This window comes from Nelumbo nucifera, chromosome 1 (assembly GCF_055504915.1).
Source record: "Nelumbo nucifera cultivar China Antique chromosome 1, China Antique-T2T, whole genome shotgun sequence".
NCBI classification, from domain to species: domain Eukaryota; kingdom Viridiplantae; phylum Streptophyta; class Magnoliopsida; order Proteales; family Nelumbonaceae; genus Nelumbo; species Nelumbo nucifera.
The window spans coordinates 108,522,339-108,543,573 of NC_142649.1; positions in this window are offsets into that span (position 1 = coordinate 108,522,339).

Genomic DNA, 21,235 nt, shown 5'->3' on the forward strand with positions numbered 1-21,235 from the left:
CGGTCTTTTTATTGGTTTCATTGATTGATAGATTAACAAAAGTATAGAAAACAGGAACCACTGTGGCCTCTCTCTTCTTTCCATTATCTGTTCCTTTCTCTTTTCAAGTGAATGAACAAAGAGAGACAAGGTGAATGGTTATCATGAGAAGAAGACAAAATAATGGCTAGTTTTTATCTTTACATATGCATTTAAGAGTTGCAGAAGGAGAGAGATACCGTGGTGAAAATCTGTTCGTAGAAGTACACGTTTGGGGCTTGGGAGCATCTTGAATCTTGTCAGGTGATTCAAAGTAGATAAGTTACGAATTACCCACCTCGGACCGGTAGACAAAGGTGAGGAACGCAGGGTAGTAATAATTATATAGAGATAGGAAACAAAAAATAAAAGGAAAAAGTACAAGCAGTCCATATAAAATTTACAATGACTCTCAAATTCATCTTTTGAAATTATAAGATACCTATGCTTTTTCTTTTGAGGTGGCAATCTAATTCGGATTATATGTCACAATAATATTTATTTAAAATTTTATTTTGAAATTTATTCTTAAATTGCAAAGACTAAAACGATCCTATTAGGGCCCACAATCATTGTTCTCTCCTGCTCGCCCTATCCTCTCTTTCGTTCTCTCACACTCTCAACTCTATTCTCTTCAACTGCTTCTCCAACTACAACTTTCGTTCTCTCACACTTTCAACTCTCTTCTCTTCGACTGATTCTACAATTGCAACTGCAAGTTCTCCTCCCCAACGTCACTCCTCTTTCTCATCCTCATTTTCTCCTCCCTCGCTCCCCCTTAGTCTCCCCAGCAGCGCTCCTTTCCATCTTTAACCTTCGTCTTCTTAGACAAGTGTTAGCAGAGGACAACTCCAAAGTTTCCTTCTTTCTCCGTTAAATTAAGTTTTTGAGGAACAAAACCCTAGTTTCCATGGCTTCCAAGAAGAAGGCATCCGAAGGTATCTCTCTATTGTCCATGTACAATGATGAAGATGAGGACATGGAGGATCTCGACGAAGAAGAAGAAGGAGAAGATGTAGAAAAACAAAGAAGACGCGATTGTTTCTACATCTGCCCCTGAAGCCGCTACTACTCCTTAGTATGAAGCTTCCCTTCCCAACAATCATTCGACCCCCCAAAGCGATAGGGCTGCAACATGGACACCGCAGCAGCCCCAAACGTCACTTCCACCCTCACCGTTGTAGCAGGTTCCACCTCCACAGCATGCCAATCTTTTAGATGGTCAAGGAATGAAAAAAGGGTCTTTGGCAATCGTCGATTACACCCAAGAGGAAACCACTATGTCTCTCGAAAATGAGGTATTTGGTTCCTCAATATTTATAACCACATATAGCTTTTAACTTGATTATTTGTTTAATTGAGAATTGAATCATCGGTAAAGAGATCGTTGAGAAATTTAATTTGTAGAAATTTATTTATATTCATGAATTCACCCACTTGAGGTTAGAGCAGAAATCATATATGCAAATGTAGAATTGAGCTCCATTTATAGTGGTTGTGATGTTTTGTTCCATAAGAAGTTTAGGATAATTCCTTCTATTTACTTATTGAATTATATTCCTAGTATTTTGTCCTAGTTCAACTATTTTTGAAACCTTTAGATGGTAAAGCATCATCCATGGTTCTATTTACACTAATCCAAAAGTGTTCAATTTATAATCTACAATTCTATACATTGAAGAATTTTAATTTACACCCAAAATCAATCCAACTGATCGAATTAACCAACTACAAGAACGATTCATTTTGAACTACTGTTTTCAAAACCAGACCGAACCGGACAGTCGAACTGGAAAAACCGGGAACTAATCACTTGACCGGTTCCGTTTTCCTCCAAAATTGTTTTTTCCCCCAACCTGGAGGACACAACCTAGAAGACACACAGAATTTTAAGGGTTCATGCTAGTAAAGGGAGGTTAATCCCTTAAAAGTCAAGCTACTTTTAGAACCATCAACCAAGAGGACACAACAAACCTAGAATTACACAAAATCTTCTCAAATTGGTGGTCAACCAAATTGAATCATCCACCAAAATCTGGTAAGCAGCAATTATATGCTTGCAAAAATTCCTCATTATGCTTAGACTCATATGGGATCAGATAAATTGGACCATGCATAACAATGGTTGTCTATAGCTAATATAGATTTTGGAGTTAATAAAGTCGTATCTCTTCTTCAAACAACCTCTGTCACAGTCCAAAAAACAAACTAAGATATTCCTTTATTGTCAAATGATTTTACTTTTTTTTCTATGGCTTTTGCATGCTTTTATATTTAAAATTGTTATTTTAATTCCATCCTGATAAAGTTTTACCAAGTTAGATGATGCTTACCAGGTTGGCACATTTGGCCTCGTCTTTGCCAATGGGCCATTAAGATATGTTTTTTTTCAAAAATAAAACAAAACTCATTTGAAAAAATAATACCTTAAGAAAGTGATAAAGCATCACCCAAAGAGGAAATAAACCCAAGAGCCCCACAATCATCCCACTGGTTCCATACTAATACCCCTAGAACCGGATGGAAAAATCTGATAATCTTTTCTCCAAACAACCTCCATCACAGTCCGATAATACAAATCAAGGTACTATTTTATTGTCAAAAGATATTATTTGTTTCCAAAGGCTTTTGGATGTCTTTATATTAAAAATTGTCATTTTAACTCCATATTGGTAAATTTTTACCAAGTTAGGTGATGGTTACAAGGTTGGCACATTTGGCACCTTATTTGCCAAGGGGCCATTAAGATTTGATTTTTTTTTTGTTGAAGAATAAGATAAAATTCATTAGGAAAACGAATACATTAGGATGGTGATAATCCATAAAAATTTTCAAAATCACAAATTTGATCTCATAGATCCCATACTAATACCCGTAGAACCGAATGGCAAAATCTTATCATCTTTTCTCTAAACAACCTCTATCACAGTCTAAAAAACAAACCAAAATATTCTTTTATTGTCACAAGATATAGCTTTCTTATCTATGGCTTTTGCATGCCTTTATATTTCAAACTGTCATTTTAATTCTATCTTGGAAAAATTTTACCAAGTTAGATGATGCTTACCAAGTTAGCACATTTGGCCCCGTCTCTACCAATGGGCCATTAATATATCTTTCTTTTTTTTTGAAAAATAAGATAAAATTCATTTGAAAAAATAATACCTTAGGAATGTGATAAAGCATCACCTAAAAAGGAAATAAACCCAAGAGCTCCACAATCATCCCACTGGTCCCATATTAGTACTTATAGATTCATTCCACTTTCTTCATCACTTGCTTCCCCTTTTTCTTTATTATCACAATCTCTCTCAAGTGTATCGCCTTTAGAGACATGTCCTTCCCCCCGTCACCTCCTCCTCCCACCCCCCTTTCAACCTTTGTAATCCCTCATGGGTATTCACTTCCAACTTTAAAACAACAAGCTCACCAGAGTTGTTGGTCCCATCTGCCCCCCCTACCTTACCTTATCTGAGTTCAAAGCAATTTAATTCATTGAAATATTTTGATTCCTTTTGCAATTTGATCTAATCTTTATATGGTTTGTCATGTTGACAAATCATTTATTGAGATGTACATCTCCTCCCCCTATCTTTTGTAGTTTGATTTAATATTGTTAGGTAATGAATTAAATGTGGACTACTACACATATTGGTGTCAATTACACTTCCATCATGTTATCACAATTTCATTAAATGCCAAACTAATAAACTTTTACAATTTCCTTAAGTTTATTGATGTTGATATAATCATCCGCAATTGGAATTAATGTCCTAGCATCAATATTTGAGTTATGTCACTTAATTCAATTACTTCTTTTGGGCGATCAATATCTATTTTAATTCCTTCCTATTGCCTATCTTACCAATAATGTAATAGTATTTTACTTATCATGTTTCATCATATCTAAGCATGTTTTTAATGAATTAAATTGATTTCCTCCATCATCGTTGTGCTTAAGAAAGTGTGTATCACCGAAATTGACATGAGGTTGTTTGATTGCATAGTAATTGTTATTCATTTTTTTCCTCTTGTTGAATAGTGTGCCAATTTGTTTGAGTTTTAATCAGACAAAAGGGGAAACTTTATACAATTGGTTTTATCTCAAGCTGATATACTTGGCACTATGAATTCTTCATTATTTCCTTGTGTAAGTATATACTAGAAACTGACCTTGATTATTTTCTGCAGATATTTACAACGCAAGATGCAAGTATATACTAGAAATAGTATTACCCATTTGGTGAAGTTTATTTCATCACTTAACTTGTCTAGCCATAAGGGTGTTGAAAATGTCATAGGACAAACACCATTTGGACATTTTCTTGACTTTTCAGATGTAATGTCTGAGAAGTCACTTCGAAGTGCCCCATTGGATTTTGCCTTCAATGATACAAAAATTTTACGGTGGAATATTGGTGTACAAATATTGCAATCCTAATTAGAGTAAACCATCACTATCTCATTCAGGTCATCCACCCCATCTATACAGTTGTGTGTGTTACAACGGAATAATGTATTAATTATCTGTGATGTACTTGTGGTGTATGATTTACAACAATATGGTTTAGAACTTTTGCCATTTGCTTTTCTATCGATACCAATCAATTCTTGAATAGAGGTGGTGCAAAACTTGCTTCGTGTAAGGTCTCAATGGCAATGGAGATGGATATGCCAAAAAACTACGCCAATGCTCATCTTGGTTACATCTTATCAATATTGCTATCAAGGCATATGGTGCTATTGAGGTATGAGTTAGAAAGATTAAGACAATTTCTTGTTCATAGTGTTTAAATAGTGAACTTTATATTAGATGAGTCTGAATAGATAGTAAACTTTATATTAAATGAGTCTGAATACTATATTAGACATCAAAATTAACTACATAAGAACCTTCATTCTTAAACTTATAAGTATTATAAGCATTATAAGCTAGTAGATGGGCATATGAGTTTGACAGTCTAGATATATTATGTACATACTCAAAATATTTAATTAGGTTCAGAGTGGAATCATTAAAATTCTTCATAAACCAGCCCACCTTCATGTCTTCGATAGTTGCATCTGTAATACTAGTAGAGTTGCAAAAAACCATCATATGTTTTTCTCTCAATCTCTTAGCTTTTATTAAACCATTATGTCTTTATTCACACTAGCCCAAGTTGTTGATCTGTTAAATTTGCTTCAATACCAAACAACTAATATTTCATCTTATGGACTAATTTCATATACAACCCATCTACAAACTATCTAGTATCATCTCAAGGATTTTTTTAACATAAGAGTAACATGGTATAGAAGGTGATGGTTAAGTATGAGTATGAGTATGAGTTTGTAAGCATTTTAGGTGGGATTTGCATAGGCATATTATAGATATGGATATGTGATGGTTGAGTATGAATTTGTAACAACCGAGTATTAGGTTATGAAAATTAATTTGATATGCTAATGGATATCATTCAATGCAATTCATATACATGCTTGTTGTACTTTATTTTGTGCCTTGTTGAATTATGTATTAATTCATTTCTCTGTATTAGTTGTAAAGAAAGATTGGGAACTAGTTTCAGCTGCCCATATACTGATGCTAATCAATTTTTATTGGTCACAGGTGGTGGTGCTCTTTGGAATGTATCAAGTGATTTGGAAAGGGAGCTTCAATCTACTTACAAAACTTTGTTTTTCCCGATGGAAATGGATGCAAAAGCAATATCATACTTTCAGATGTAGCATTTATTTTGATCTCTCTTAATGGCGAATAAAGATCATGTTCAGTGTTTTTTGGACAGGCATATCATATCTACTAGGGATGATTTATTGAATTTATTTTGCTAAATTCATATGTATAGTAATTACTGTAAATACCAAAAATAGAACTGAATGGCAAAATCTGATAATCTTTTCTCCAAACAACCTCCATCACAGTTTGATAATACAAACCAAGGTATTATTTTATTGTCAACTGATATTGTTTGTTTCCAATGGCTTTCGGATGTCTTAATATTAAAAATTGTCATTTTAACTCCATTTTGGTAAATTATTACCAAGTTAGTTGATGGTTACCAGGTTGGCACATTTGACACCTTATTTACCAAGGGGCCATTAAGATTTTTTTTTGTTGAAGAATAAGATAAAATTCATTAGGAATGTGATAAGGCATTACCCAAGCGGAAATAAACCCAAGAGCCCATTAATGATCCCACTGGTCTCATATTAATACCCCTAGAACTGAATGGCAAACTCTTATCATCTTTTCTGCAAAAAACCTCTATCACAATCCAATAAAACAAACCAAGATGTTCCATCATCGTGAACTAGTATTGCTTGTATAAAATGACTTTTGGATGTCTTTATATTAAAAATTGTCATTTTAACTCCATCTTGGTAAATTATTACCAAGTTAGTTGATGGTTACCAAGTTGACACATTTGGCCCCATATCTGCCAATGGGCCATCAAGATAGTTTTTGTTGAAGATTAAGATAAAATTCATTAGGAAAAAGAATCATTAGGATGGTGATAACCCCTCACCCAAAGAGGAAATAAACCTAGGAACCCAACGCTATTTATGCAGTTTTGTGCTTTTTCTCATTAGGAATCTAAATTGCGATAAATAAAATGATAAACTAGCAATAAAGAATGCCTTTCCATACTTTCTTTATTAGGTAAAATCCTAGTATCTCTATCTTTATATGACCATAGCACTGAATGGGAGTCAAAGTGGGAGCAATATTGTGACTTTAGGCAGCAAAGTTAAAAATATATAAATATGTATATACATAGTTTTTAAGCTATAGTAATTTTAGCAGTAAGAGTAACTTATAGATTAAAAACATATTTATTTACAATTTTAGTTAATTACAAAAATCCAAATAGCATTATTACAAAGAAAGATTATGTTGGAATTTTACTTTACTTTTCATGAGAGAAAGAGAGAGAGATAGAGAGAGAGAGGTATTTTTCAACTTTCCTAACAAGCTGTGCAATAAAGAGAAAGGGAGAAGAAGGCAGCTATATTCACATTGATAATGCCCATTTTGTCAAATTCAAGAAGAGAAAGATGGTGTTTCACATAGGGTATTTTTTTTACCTTGAAGTATTTTTAATAGAACTTGAGGTTAGAGCAAAATTCAGATATGCAATTGTAGAATTGACCTCCATTTATAGTGGTTGTGATGTTGGCTCTTATGATCCACACTTAGAAGTAGTAGCAACATCTTATGTTATTGTGGTTCTGAAAGTAGCTTGACTTTTAAGGGATCAACCTCTATTTACTAGCATGAACCCTTAAAATTCTTTGTGTCTTCCAGGTTAGGGGAAAAAAACAGTTTTGGAGGAAAACAGTTTTAGCCCATCAAGCCAATATTGAATCGTAGTCTGATGTGGAATTAACAATCATGCCATTGTCGAAAACATTGCAAGTGAGTAATAACTCCGTCGTTCAAAAATATTTAACCAACACCATAATAGTCCTTATGACATTTTTTTTGGAATTTACAGTAATTACTATACATATGAATTTAGCAAAATAAATTCAACAAATCATCCCTAGTAGATATGATATGCTTGTCCAAAAAACATCGAACATTATCTTTGTTTGCCATTAAGAGAGATCAAAATAAATGCTACATTTGAAAGTATGATATTGCTTTTGCATCCACCTCCATCGGGAAGAACAAAGTTTTGTAGGTTGATTGAAGCTCCCTTTCCAAGTCACTTGATACATAAAAATTGATTAGCATCAATATATGAGCAGCTGAAACTAGTTCCCAATCTTTCTTTACAACTAATACAGAGAAATGAATTAGTACATAATTTAGCAAGGCACAAAATAAAGTACAACAAGCATGTATATGAATTGCATTGAATGATATCCATTAGCATATCAAATTAACTTTCATAACCTAATACTCGATTGTTATGGGATCCGTGAGATCAAAGTTGGGCTTTTGGAATTCTTCATGGATTATCACCATCCTAATGTATTCTTTTTCCTAATGAATTTTATCTTATTCTTCAACAAAAAAAAATCAAATCTTAATGGCCCCTTGGCAAATAAGGTGCCAAATGTGCCAACCTGGTAACCATCACCTAACTTGGTAAAAATTTACCAATATGGAGTTAAAATGACAATTTTTAATATAAAGACATCCGAAAGCCTTTGGAAACAAATAATATCTTTTGACAATAAAATAGTACCTTGGTTTGTATTATCGGACTGTGATGGAGGTTGTTTGGAGAAAAGATTATCAGATTTTTCCATCCGGTTCTAGGGGTATTAGTATGGGACCAGTGGGATGATTGTGGGGCTCTTGGGTTTATTTCCTCTTTGGGTGATGCTTTATCACTTTCTTAAGGTATTATTTTTTCAAATGAATTTTGTTTAATTTTTCAAAAAAAACATATCTTAATGACCCATTGGCAGAGACGGGGCCAAATGTGCCAACCTGGTAAGCATCATCTAACTTGGTAAAACTTTATCAGGATGGAATTAAAATAATAATTTTAAATATAAAGGCATGCAAAAGCCATAGAAAAAAGCAATATCATTTGACAATAAAGGAATACCTTGGCTTGTTTTTTGGACTATGACAGAGGTTGTTTGAACTTTTAGAGGCACTTTTAACTGCCTCTATACATGATTTTTAGTGTCAGTGCAATTGAGGCAGTCGCATGTGCCTCTAAAAGTCCAATTTAGAGGTGGATTTTCTAATGCTCAACCAAGTTCCTTTAAAACATTTAGCAATAGGGCTTTTAGAAGCATTTACCTGGTCGCCTCTTATAACCTTTAGAGGCATTTTTTACTCTTTTAGATGCAATTATGGCCGCCTCTATAGATGAATTTTTCAGTAGTGAATGTATTTTTTTTTCCAATGACTTTTATCTTATTACTCAAAAAAAAAAAAAAAACTTAATGGCCTTTGGCAGATATGACAATTATGGCCAAATGTGTCGACCTAGCAAGCATCAACTAACTTGGTAAAAATTTATCAAATTGGACTTAAGATGACAATTTTAAATATAAAGGCATGCAAAAGCCATTGCAAACAAATAATATCATTTGACAATAAATGAATATCTTCATTTGTTTTATTAGATTGTGATAAAGGTTGTTTGGAGAAAAGATTATAAGATTTTTCCATTTGGTACTACGGGTATTAGTATGGGATCTTCGAACAGCACAACTTAAATTGGATCTGATCCAGTGGAAGGCCTATCTTCGAGTTGAGTTGCCTAATTGAAGACCTCCGCTTAAAACCTTGCTTATCAACAAAGGAATCAAAAGACAGTTTAGTTTAAGTGGAAAATTTTAGAAAGGAAATACTCCAATTAGAACCAATCAGACGTATCACACTCCCCTCCATATATAGAAGACCTCTAAGGGGTCCCATCACTCAGTAAATCATATAAGAAGCTTCACTAGTTTATCAAATTGGCAAAGCATAACCATCAGACATAAAGATTATGACCAAATTGCATTCATGTTGTTCCTAGGCAACACAAACATTTAAGAGGGAGGAGAAACAGTTATGAAGGTGATGTATACCATTATAGTTTTAGAATAAATAAATTTATAACTTAGATCAAAGTGAATAGTGATGAATAAGAAGAAATTGGAACATGTACCCTTGAAGTCTTAGTTATGGAACTGATCTGGCCAAGGAACTACTTCTTGGAGCCAATAAGGTTGGAAGGGGCTCACTTGTATCTGATGAAGAGAAAAGAGGCGTCTCAAGAGGGGTAAGAAGCCTATTCATGGAAATTGAAGGAAACAAACATTAGCTGTCAAATGCTAGTTTGATTTCAATTTTCTAATTATACATCATCTATCTAAGAATATATTTACACCTATTTATTAAGGGAAAGAAAAACATATACACAACCATACTTGTCAATGGTAAGATTATATTATCAAACTCAAAGAATTAGAAACAAAATAAGTTTGTTTCATTTCCATACTATGCCATTGTGAAAATAGAAGATTCTTTCATAGAAATGTGAATCCACAACTAGATGAGTACAAAAGGAACTTGCAGAACAAACTCATTTTGGTTGAGAATTGACTCAGGCCTGTTGGGCTAGGAGCAATAACTTAATCATAAGATTGAAAAGTTGGTGAATATAAACTTTTAACATTACAAATTTAACCACTGTAGCAGTGCAACTTTATGTGGGTTGGCACTTGGCACCTACAAGTCAATATTGTATTTTGATTCTTAGGAGGGATAATCTGTGATCCATGATTTGGATTCTAATTTAGAAATTACTTCTCCTTGGGTTTGCATCAGATAATTATTTATTTGTAAATCTTGATAGGTACAGTGGCATTTTGAGGTCTAGTCTAGAAATGCTAATAGTCCTAGGGAAAATTGTACAGGCACTACGTAGAACAATTTTGCTCACTTGACTAGAAATAAGGGGCTTCATACAGTTGAAAAGGAAAAGATATAGGGCATTTCAAAAAATGAATAATGAGAAAATTACAAGCATGCCATTAGAGAAAAAGTAACAATCATATGATTCGGGTAGCTGCTAAGAACTGGATAGACTACTATATATATGGTAGTCTATAGTAGTTTGATGGCATATAAATCACTTTTTCACGAAAATAAAAACTAAATTCTTCCATCTAAGGATTTTTTTTTTAAATTAATACATCTGTTAAAATCATATCTATCAACTTCTTGCCAACTGTGAACTGAAAAGTAAATGAAAAGTAAAAGCAACCTAAGCCACGCTATTTTCTATCTTCATTCCACATTGCATTTACTTAACAGACCATGTAAACTTTACTACAGTCAAACATTCTATAACTTCATTAAGATCATGGCAATAATGTCAAAGTAACCTATAGCTCTCTTTCATGATTTCTTGAATATTTTTGGAGATGCTACCTGTTATTGATCTATGAACTTCAAGAGGCTTTTTCTTATGGTTCAAAATATGTTTCATATTCTGACCACAATAGGCCTACTTTAGTGAACTGTATCCTAATTGGTTCACTTTTCCTATCTTAATTTCATTAGCTTCAAAAATGGCCAGCAAATCTTCCTTTACGAGTTAATTTCCTTATTACTGAAGAATCATTTATTGAATGAAAAAGCCATTAGAATGATAAAAGCAAATGAATTCCCAGGTAGCAGCAATAAGACAACCTCAGAGTGCTATCAACAATTGCTGGGTAGCCTCTCTAGACCAAATAATACGATGAGAAACACCGAACAACATTCTCAAGCAAGAAGATCCTAGCACCGTCGGACCTCACACTAACAAATTTTACCATGTTAAGGATCTAGACTTCAAGAGGAATTGGATTCCCATTGTCTCTTACTGGTTAGCACTTAGCTAAATAGAAAATGCAATTAGCGAATAGAAGACCACCATGGCTAGCCAGAGAGATGGAGAGAATTTTATTCAATATAGGAAGGAGACTATTAAAGCTAGCAAGCAAGTAAATGACAAAAAGTGATATGAAAACTAACAACCATACAAATTACGTCAGGGAGAAAATTATGGACAGAATGCATACCAGTCATAATCATGCTTTTCGGCCCCCATCCACTAAAGAGAGTAGATTGTCAATTCCATTCCTCGCTAGTTTTACTGGTCCAATTGATAATTCTCCCCAATTTCATCGATACTGAAGACATTCATAACCAGAACTATTAACAAATATGATATTTTTTTTATTAAGAAAATATCAAAATAATAAATTTGACTTTGACTAATTTCTTCTAAAAAATTTATTATCAGGAGGAAATCAAACATTGGCATTCCTTCTTAAGTATTTAACTAAGCAACTAGAGTTAGAAAGGGCGAAATGATAAGTAGAAAATAATAATGATAAATAAATTGTAGAATCAAATAAAAACGAAAAAAATGAGAAAAATATTTAACATCATTCTTAGGCTAGAAAATAATACTATCGTAAATATAAAGTTCTAGCAAAGAAATATAGATGCCCTCTAAATTTGCACAGGTGCACATAGGAACATCAACCTAATCAAAATAATCATCAAATTGATTAGTTCCTCTGACAATTTCTATCGTCTCGTTGAAATAGCAAGAACAAAGCTGACAAATTTTGAAAATGAAAAAAAAAATGAAATTTCTATTGTCTCGCTGAAATAGCAAGAACAGCCTGGAGAAGAGATCCAAGTTTTCATCCGTATCTATCGAGATGGCAGCGTTGCTCCGACCTCTCTGGAGTTGCGATCCTGCCGGAACAATCCTCCCTCCGGCTAAAGAATCCTTCGAGATGCGATTCATATCGACCAATCTGAAAGAGAGACCATGGATAACAGAGAGAGATGGGGTGGTGGCAAAAAATGCAATAGTAGATACAAAGCGAGAAGTATAGCTTCTCTTTTTATGGCTTTGTTCTTTTATGTGAAGATGTTCTTGGGGAGAGAGAGAGAGAGGGACATAGGGAGAGAGTCGTGGATCTGTACAGTACTTGGTGCAGTTGTAAGTAAAGCTTAGTGATAATAAAGACGATAAATAAAAGTGGTGGAGGAGAGAGAGCAGCCTAAGTTCAGTCGAAGGTTGAAAAGTCATAGGAAGAAATAGTAAGAGAAGAGAGTTGAGAGTGTGAGAGACAACGAAAGAGAGGGAAGAGGGAGGGCGGGAGAGAACAATGACCGTGGGCCCTAGCAGGGTCATTTTAGTCTTTGCAATTTAAGGTTAAATTTCAAAATGAAAATTTAAATAAATGTTATTGTGACATGGAATCCGAGCTGGATTGCCACCTCATAGGAAAAGCATAGGTAAAAGTGTGATGCTTACATGGTGTGGGAATCAGTCTTATAATTTCAAAAGTTGAGTTTGAGAGTTGATGTGGCGTAATCCGGCTACTCCCTGCTGGATGTGATCTGGCTGCCAACAACGATGAGAACTGAGTTCCTGAAAGAGATGGGTCAGAGATCCCGGGGTGGCTCACCCAACGAGGATACTCCGATGGCTAAGTTAGAGCACAGTAGTAGTAGAGAGCTTGAAGATGATAACAGTGAGAGAGCTAGAGAGTGAAGATTACACACACAACAATAATAGTAGAACGTACCTCACCCCCGGGGGGGTGGAGTCTTTATATACTGGGGTCCATGCAGGTTGGCGGAACAGTTACTGGATCCCAGCTGTGACGGGACTTGCTTGCGTGTTAGGTGGGCGAAATGCCGTCCAACGGTAATACTATCATATGCTATCAAACGGTAATACTGTCACACGCCGTCAAACGGTAATAGTGTCCCTTCTCGTCAGAACCGGGGAGTTGGTGAACTAATGTGACCGTTACGAGGTACGGCCCTGTAGGATACAGAGTACTGCGGTGTGCTCCTCGAGGTTGCCATTCGGAGGTCTAAACGGTAAGCGAGCCACCTATAGGGTACCGAGCTATTTGATGGCGAGCTAACTGGTAGTGAGCTCCTCGAGCTCGTGCTCCTTAGGTCCGCCCCGACATGTGTGCCGAAGTCCCCCATGGACCGAGGTGATCCATCGGTCCTGGTACGGTTTGTAATGAACTTGGTCTTGTTTTGTCACGATCTGGTGTTGAGACGATCTTAACTCGAAGTGACTTTAGTTTGGGGTACCTGCCTACCCGAGCTCGCTTTGTAGCGAGTTGATTCATGCTGAGCCGTCACTCGCATTGAGTCATGTCCATGTGCCGATCTGATCACGTCGAGTTATCGCTTACGCTGAGTCACGTCCATGTGTCTCCCTATCACGAGGTCGGGCCAAATTCTCCTTCATCAATAGTCATTATAAATTCTGTATGGGTTGGCCTGGGGTTCAGGTTTCTGCAATGAGGCTGTCCGTACTTTTCCCAAAATAAAGTTGGATGATGATCCATCAATTTCAAATGCATGAAGTATGAACACGAGCATGCATGTTCTATAGGCAAGGGCTTACAGACGATTGAATTGTCATCATCTAATTGAATCTGAAGAAAAAGAAAAACAGAAGGAACAGTCTCCGTCTCATAAATGTGAACAGCAGAACAGGAGGAGTTTATGAAGCCATTTTTGCTATTGCCATGCAAATGGTAAATCGTTACAGACTGAAAATTCAGATAAAGTTGTGTCAACTCAAACTGAATTGAAATGAGAGTACTCCACATTTCCCCTTGGTGCTTGAGCTCACCTTACCTATGACCCTGGTTGCACAACAATTCAACAATCCGAGTCGTAGCAGTGTTCATCAAAAATCGAAAAAATAACCAAAAATTCGGAATAACCGAATCATTCAATTTGGTTTTGGTTAATCACTTAATCAATATGAAAACCCATATATATATATATATAACCAAATCAATCAAAAACAATCAACAAATTAACCGATTGATTTCAATTCGATTTCGATTTACAATTTTTTAAAAACCGATGATACCAATTTGAGTTAGAATATAGACCTACACAGTACCCAATCGAGGATTGGAGGTCATATGCAATTAATTCAACATATTACACTAATTGAATTTTTATTTCAATTCAAAATTCACTAAATTCACTGGGATTGCTGAAATGTAGAGTCATAACTCATAACTAATGTTTTCTCTGGTACTTGCACCGTGGATTAGAAGAGGTCTCAATTGGACGGATTTGGTTCAACTCGATCCAGTCCAATATGAGTCCATTTATAAATATACTGGATCCAATTCAGTCCAAATCCAATATAATTTAAATCCAATCCAATCCATTAAAATATAAATGGATTGGATTGAATCCAATCCAAATCAAATGAAATATCAAAATTTATATAAAAGCACTTTTAGTATTGAAAAAGCATTTTTGTAAAAGTACTTTGATAAAAATATTTTCATAAAAGTACTTTTACAAAAGCACTTTATTAAAAGTACTACGGAGAAGTGTTTTTGTAAAAGTACTTTTGTAAAAGCACTTTTCAAAAGATACTTCCATAGACTATAATAAAAGTACTTTCGTAAAAGTACTTTCACGAAAGTACTTTCGTAGAAGTGTTTTTATAAAAGTACTTTCGATAAGTACTTTGGAAAAGTGCTTTTGTAAAATTGTAAAAGTACTTTTATAAATGTACTTTTGTAAAAGCACTTTTCGAAAAGTACTTCCATAGACTTTTATAAAAGTACTTTTGTAGAAGTGCTTTTGTAAAAGTACTTTTATAAAAGTACTTTCTTAAAAGTGCTTTCGTAAAAGTACTTTAGTAGAAATGTTTTTATAAAAGTACTTTCATGAAAGTACTTTTGTAAAATTGCTCTTGTAAAAGCTCTTTAATAAAAGTGATTTTCTAAAAGTGCCTCCATAAAAGTACTTTTGTGAAAGTGATTTCATAAAAGTGCTTTCTGTAAAAGTACTTTTATAAAAGTTCTTTCATAAAAGTACTTTTGTAAAAGTGTTTTTATTAAAATGATTTTGTAAAAGTGCTTTTATAAAGCTTCTGTAAAAATGCTTTCATAAAAGTGCTTTTGTAAAAGTATTTTTATAAATTTTTATAAAAGTGTTTTTATAAAAATGTTTTCATAAAAGTGATTTTATGATGTTTTCAGTTTTGATTGATTTTAAATTGGATAAGGGTTTGGCCTCATGATCAAATTATTGGAAATTTGGTTTAGGTCTAATTCAAACCAATAAGAATATGGACCAATTTATTTTGGATTGGTCCAATCCAATAATTATAATGGACTGTCCAAATCCGATTTGATAAGGTTTGGAGTGTGGACCATGCACCCTGTCCAGGCTTCTTTCAATAAATAATAAGGATATTTGATAGATAAAACTCTTGATGGTAGCACTTTATTCTGAATCCCAAACAAAATGAAAACATGACAATTGACCAATTGTTTTAAAATTTTTCTTGGAGGTTTTTTTTTTTTTTCTTTTCGACGAAGAATCCATTGCAACAGTATTACATAAAAAATTTGGAATAGTAGACCAAGTAAAAAGTCTAGACAAAGATAATACACATATTGACAGTATCATATCGGTATTTAGAAATGCCCAAAACTCTTCTATTTTTTTTTAGTTTTTGTTTTCAAATTTTGGTTTATTGAAAAGCTAAAAACAAATTTTTATCGATACTTTAAACCATGCTTGCAGGCAGTAATGATGTGAATCAACTACCATGGCAGATGGAGATGATCCACCAATGAGATTGAAAATACTATATGCATCACCTTCAATAATAACATATGATAATTGCCGCTCTTGGACTAAAAGTAGACCATGATAAAAAGCCAAAGCTTTAGCCATAATGGAACTTTCACATTTAATAAGCAAAGCTCTTGCAAGAAGAAAATTACCAATATGATCCCGAATGACTAGTCCAACAGAACCCACACCATGTTTAAAAGCAGCATCTACGTTCACTTTTAAAGAATTTACAGCAGGTTTAGACCACACTTCCGCTAATCCAGGGGCCAAGAGTGTCGAAGTTGCAGATGGCATGGGATCCGAAAGGCTTAAGCACCCATCAATTTTAGCGTGAGCCTTGCGTATAAATCGAATTGAACACCATCGAATAAATGAGCATTTCGGGCATACCAGATTTGTTTCATAATAATTCCACCTCCAAATAGATAGCCATCCATCAACGAATTGAGTCGACATTCTCGCTGCCACCAACAAAAGAGAAGTGTCGGTATATCTGTAATTAGCAAATCATCAATTCTGAAATTCAAAGATGACCCAAGCCAAATTGTTTGAACCGTTGAACATGACAATAAGGAGTGCACAACAGTGTCTATTGTGCTTCTGTAATAGCTCAGTCATGGGTAGAATATTGTGGGCACAACGCCATAAAAACAGTTTGACTGGTGGAGGTAAGTACTTCTATTTTACATTGCAAATCATGTAAAATAGAAGTGGGAGAGGAGGAGCTAGGCATTGATGCGAAAATTATTTTCAATGCAGATGAAACAGCAAACTTTCCATGAGGTGTTTTACACCAGACTAGATTATCATCCATCTGTGAGTGTATCAATGGGAGGGGAACTGATTGAATTAATGTTACAATCTTTGCTGGGAGATGATGGTGCAACCTGTCAACATCCCATTGTTTTGAAAAGTGATTAATGAAAGTTGCAACTTTTGGAGCTTCGGGTAGCGTGTGTGCATAATCATGAAGAAAGATAATTGGCCCACACCTTCAATGACCCATAAAATGCCAGAAACCCCTATAGAAATCATGTAAGTAGAGGTGCTATGTCAGGTCGGTATGTGCGAAATGCATGCAGTGCTGTGCTGGCCTGTGGGCTGTCACAGGCCGTGTTGCCCTCCCCAGTGAAAATTTTGAGGGTCGGCCCGACACGGCCCACGGCCAAGGCCCATGTAGACCCATGCCGTATCATGGGCCGAGCCTTGGGTCAGGTCGGGTCGTGTATTAGGCCAAAACTATTTATTTAAAAAAATTGCTTATATATACAATAATTAAATAAACTAGTACAATAAAATTTAAAAAAATATATTTTTTATTTTATTAATATATTATATACTATATATTATTATATAAATATAATTTATATAATATTATATAAATATATATATATATAACATATACAAAATATATATAAATAATACATATGGGTCGTGCCGCGAGCCGTGCTAGGCCGAACTGCGGGCTGTGGATGGCACAACCTGCTCGGTCGTGTCGTGCTGTGCCAGCTCGTGGACCTAAAACTGCTCAGCACGGCCTGCGAACCGTTGTGCCAGGCTGATTCAAGTTCATACTGGGCTGCGGGTGGCATGACCCGATTTACACCTCTAATATTTTGCTCTCAAAATCTAGGCCCACAAAGAAAATTGGTGCGTTAGAAAACACCATCTCAGTTTAGATAGCAAAGCTTTATTTCTATGCTCCGTTGCAACTAAACCCAACCCACCTTCAGATTTAGGTTTCAACATGTGCTCCCATTTGGATACATGAGTTCTTTTTTTTCTTCCAAATCACCCGTGGAGGGTTTTGAATGATCAAAGCTTTTTCTCGTATTATATTATTTTTGTGGCAGCATAGATGTTTCATGTTTTAAATTTAGGAAAATCATTTAAAATTTTGTTCATTGACATATTTTGTTCACATCAACATAAATACAATTTTCATGACCAAACTATCCTTAAATGGCAAGTCAGACTTTAGTTGTATTCTTACCTCTTGTTCTCCCGTATATGGCCATATGCTTGCTCTCTCGCTCACTAATGGTGCAGGACAATGCACCAAGACCGTGAGTTTTTCTTCCCTCAAGCAATGCTCAAAGTATCGATACGATACACGTATCGACAGTATCGTATCAGTAATTTGAAATATCCAAAACTCTTTATTTTTTTTTCAAATTTTGGTTTTTTAAGAAGTTAAAAACAAGCTTTTTTATTAAAAAAAGGTGGGATTCCGAAACACATGGAAACAGTCATTTTGAAGCATATCGTCGGCCTAATCTATGAGACAAACATCTAAACTCCGCCTATTGCAAACAACATCCGTCCGCCTAATCTATCCACTATTAGCAAGGATATTAAGGTTGAGCCAGTACCCACAATTAAGGGTGTCAAAGGACCGGTTTTAGAATGGATCTCATCCAGTCCAAAATCAATTTGGATGGATTGGATGGACAAAAAAAACAGTCGATTGGACCAATTTGGTCCAATTAGATTGGACTGGACCTAGTAAGAACATAATAAATTTATATCGGATTTGGTTGAATTAAGTCAATATCTGGTTCATTAATATAAGATAAGAAACATAGGTGTCAATGGACCGGGTTTAGGTTAAAACCAATCTAAATTAAAATGAATTTGAATAAATTAAACGGTCTAGACATTGAATTGGACTGGTCCAAAATGATCCAAATTATTTATTGGATTTGATTAAACCTAATCCACTTGTAATGGACTCACATTGGACTGAATGGATCGGATTGGACCAAATCCAGTCCAATCGACACCCCTACCCACAACTGCATTCATCACAATGGACATGAGAGATATCACCAGATTAATTAGGATTGAAGCTGGGACTGCAGCCAGGGCCAGAGAGACGCCAACCGCAGCCGCCTCTAATCTTTTCAGTACTAAAGTTTATGAGATTTGCTGGTAAATTGGTAATGCTTTGATGCCTACACTGAACTGGAAGCCATTGTTAAACCTAAAAGCTCCTCTGTACCATGGTGGAGCCATTTCTGAAAGATACAGTGGGATCGAGTGCACAATAGTTATTATATCTTTCCTCTAACAACTATTAAAACTTGGGCTCAGCCAATCAAACTAATGGTGGATCCTGCACCGAAGTTAGTTGGGAGGTGTTTGATCATCCAATGAGTTTACATGTGACAAGTTTTTACTCAAAACCCATATCCTATACTTCCTGGGAAAGTGAAAAATCTGAGAGATGCCGTCACATCTCCATTCTGTTCCAACTTCCAAGAACAAACTTGACCTCAGTATAAATCTAAGAGATGCAATCACATAAATTACATTCAGTGGGCCAGTCGGTCGTTCATGGAATTAGCAAACATTATTTAGCGGTGAAGTCCACTGTTTAACATTATTTAGCGGTGAAGTTAACTTTTTAAAATGTCCATTATACCTCTCTATACAAATATAAATAGGGATCTCCTCTATTGTTTTCATTCCATTTCATTTTATTTCATTCTATACTATATATAGTGTGATAAGAGGGGTGTGGTGTTGTATGCATTAGTCATTGGGTATGGGCGAGATTCTGATGAGGTCATTTTTATTATATTTTTTCATGTTTATAATAAAAAAATAATTCCAACTCCTGCCCGTAAACATAGACAATTTGACCGAAACACATTAAATCTGATATTCTCTTTTCATTTTTTTTTTGTTATCTGCATTTATTTCTTTTTATGTACATACAGATTTTATTTCACAGATTAAAATAGGCATGTTGAAACTTGAAAGAAATGCCACCAAGAGCCGCGTCGGCCAGGAAAGTGGCACCGCCAGCGAGAATAGATGGCTTGCGCCCGAAAGCTCGTGTTACTAATGAAAAGGTTTGCGTGGGCGAACCACCAAATCACCTTCTCCAAGGGTGATAATCTTCTTCGCCTGAAAGACTTTACTAATGATGCTAACCTTTTGATGATACTAAATGGGCGGTTAGTCTAAACATGTATATTTCTGAAATATTGGAAAATAGATCGAATATAATGAAGAGCAAAATGCTAATCTATTAATACGGATAATACCCGTTAGTCAGTTTAACGTTAAGTTACTAACATGGGATTCCCTAAACATTAAAACATCCATACCTGTCCTTAAATTGGCATATATCCCAACTGTAAGGTGGAGTTAAGATTTCTGCAGATGGATTGAATAATAAAAAAGCCTAAACTGTTTTTTTTTTCATCTTATAAAAACCATCTACAAATGTTTAAAAAAATCCATTTAGCTTCAATGTTTGCAAAAAGTTCTTTTAAACAAAAAGCCCTAGTGCAAAAAATATCTTTTGCTAAAAAAAACCTTTTTTCAAAAACCTAAAAAAAAAAAAAGCTTTTCCAAAAGCCCATTTACATGAAAGCAACTCCTAAATGTAGGGAGCGTTCTTTTTTTGGATTTTGAGATGGGGAAAGTTGGTCAATAAGATTTTGGTTCCCATTGAGTAAGAATCCCATGTTCGTTTTTCAGATTAATGTAGGGATCTAGGAAAATTTATTTTCTTGGGTATCATTTAGGTGAGTAAATAACATTCTCACCTAGGAAGAAAGTTGTTAATACTTGAATGGGGCAAAAATGCCCCTTTTAATAATAAATGTTTATGACTAAAATGGATATTACCTTATTTACCTGAGAAATAAAAAAACATGGGTAAATGCACTTACCTGGATAAGTGTTTCCCAGGAAAAACCTACACAGGTAATTGCATTTACCCGAATAAATAACTTACCGAAAAGCAAATGGGTTCTTAGTAAATTAATATTTAAAGGGGTTCTGAAGCTGAAGTTGGATAATTGGCCTTGAGAATTTTATTATTTAATTATTTTATCAATTAAGACAGCAATAAATCATTCAATTCTGCAACTTCAGCCTGTTATCCTTCAGTCTGTTATCCTCCAATATTTTTAAGAGAATTTTATAACCTACTCTCCCTCAGAAATTTGTATTGGTTTTACAAATGCATTGTCCTAAATCCCTTATAATTGTGATGAATTCCCCTTGCATTGTTCCCAATTATACAAAAGGGTTTTTACTGTTCAGTCCATCCTCACAAATCTTACTATATATACAGTGAGA